Source organism: Schistocerca piceifrons, chromosome 1 (genome assembly GCF_021461385.2).
Source record: "Schistocerca piceifrons isolate TAMUIC-IGC-003096 chromosome 1, iqSchPice1.1, whole genome shotgun sequence".
Classification (NCBI taxonomy): domain Eukaryota; kingdom Metazoa; phylum Arthropoda; class Insecta; order Orthoptera; family Acrididae; genus Schistocerca; species Schistocerca piceifrons.
In genome coordinates this window covers 1,168,276,519-1,168,278,197 of record NC_060138.1, presented here as the reverse complement: position 1 = coordinate 1,168,278,197, position 1,679 = coordinate 1,168,276,519, and the positions used below count along the sequence as shown (strand labels likewise).

Sequence of the window (1,679 nt, the reverse complement as noted above, 5' to 3'; positions counted from 1 at the left end):
TATCTACTAGATCAGAGTGATAGTTCTCCACCGTGAGGCGGCGCTTCTTCCGGCGTTTTGGTGAGCGCTGTTTACGTTGCCGGGCCTCGGAATCAGAGGTCAGCATGGTCTCCAGTTGTTCGTGGGGGACGTCAGAATCGTGCGCCGTCGTATTTTCGACGTCTCCAAGTGCATTATCTGAAGGGGCCTCAAGCGGCACCGAAGAGAGGGCGTCCTGTGATTGCTGCAGGCGGTCCAGCGCAACGTCGTCTTTCTGTGGCTCGCCACGATCCGTCGCTGTCTGTGTGTTCCGGTACGCGTCTGTCTCGCGGCCCACGTCATCGCGTAATGCGGCGACGTAAGTCATGGGGAGCACAGTCGGATGCGGCGTGAGGGATGGATCATCCCGTGGCAGCTGTAATAACCTTCGTTGAGCACACTCAGAACGTATGTGTCCCTCCTTCCCACATCCAGAGCACGTCCTTGGTTGTCCGTCGTAAATGACAATCGCCCTACAACCGGCGATGTACAAGTATGACGGGACGTGTTTTCGGAGTTCAATCCGTATTTGTCTGACGCCATTGAGGACAGGATACGTCTTGAAGCTCGCCCATTTTTCAGCCACGTGGGATAGGACCGTTCCGTAAGGACGCAGGGCGTCTGTCACCAATTCTTCTGGCACTTCGAATGGAAGCTCAAAGACGCGGATCGTTCTGAGTCCCATGCCGGCGTGTTCAACTGTTACCGCTCCAACATTCCCGTCCGAATGACAGAAACGAAGTTCTTGTCTGTGTCGAAGTAGTAGTTCGTCACATGCCGCTTCATTTATAAGCTTGACATAAACCACGCTGCTGACTATAGATAAGTGGATTCCATCTAGAACGTCAGGTTCGATTTTCACCTCGTCCCGTAAATAACGTTCGATCTCGTAAGCCTTCGGTCGAGCATATTCGTTAACAAAACTAAATTTCAGTGTCGATTTGCGGAAGGACAAGGCCATGATTCGTTCTATGTATTACCGCGACACACCGCTACACACGTAACGTAAACACCTCTCGCGCAGACGTGCGGCAGGGACGTAAACACCGTCCGAACCGCTGCGCCGCCGAAGGCTGACTGTTGAGCTACCGAAGCACGACTCACGGCTGGTACTCACAGCTTTACTTCTGCCAGTACCTCGTCTGCCAGGAAGTTTCATATCAGCGCACACTCCGCTGCAGAGTGAAAATCTCATTCTGGAAACATCCCCCAGGCTGTGGCTAAGCCATGTCTCCGCAATATCCTTTCTTTCAGGAGTGCTAGTTCTGCAAGATTCGCAGGAGAGCTTCTGTAAAGTTTGGAAGGTAGGAGACGAGGTACTGGCAGAAGTAAAGCTGTCAGTACGGCGCGTGAGTCGTGCTTCGGTAGCTCAGTTGGTAGAGCACTTGCCCGCGAAAGGCAAAGGTCCCGAGTTCGAGTCTCGGTCGGGAACACAGTTTTAATCTGCCAGGAAGTTTCATATCAGCGCACGCTCCGCTGCAGAGTGAAAATCTCATTCTGGGGACATTAATGTCTATTGGAATACCTTAAAGCAATTCACCGTTAAAATCAGGTTATAACGGGATATTATCATTATGATCTTTGTCACACTACAGCTACGTAGGTGGTTGTATCATCATTTTCCACAGCGTTGTTCAGTACTGGGGAATAATGATACGATT

The 1,679-nt window shown here is 51.5% G+C and overlaps 1 non-coding gene across 1 annotated transcript; it reads left to right on the top strand.

Annotated features, from left to right (window-relative positions):
- Positions 1-1,376: 1,376 nt before the first annotated feature.
- Trnas-cga lies at positions 1,377-1,451 on the top strand. Its single transcript has one exon. It is a non-coding gene; the product is annotated as a tRNA-Ser (tRNA).
- The last annotated feature ends 228 nt before the right edge of the window (positions 1,452-1,679 follow it).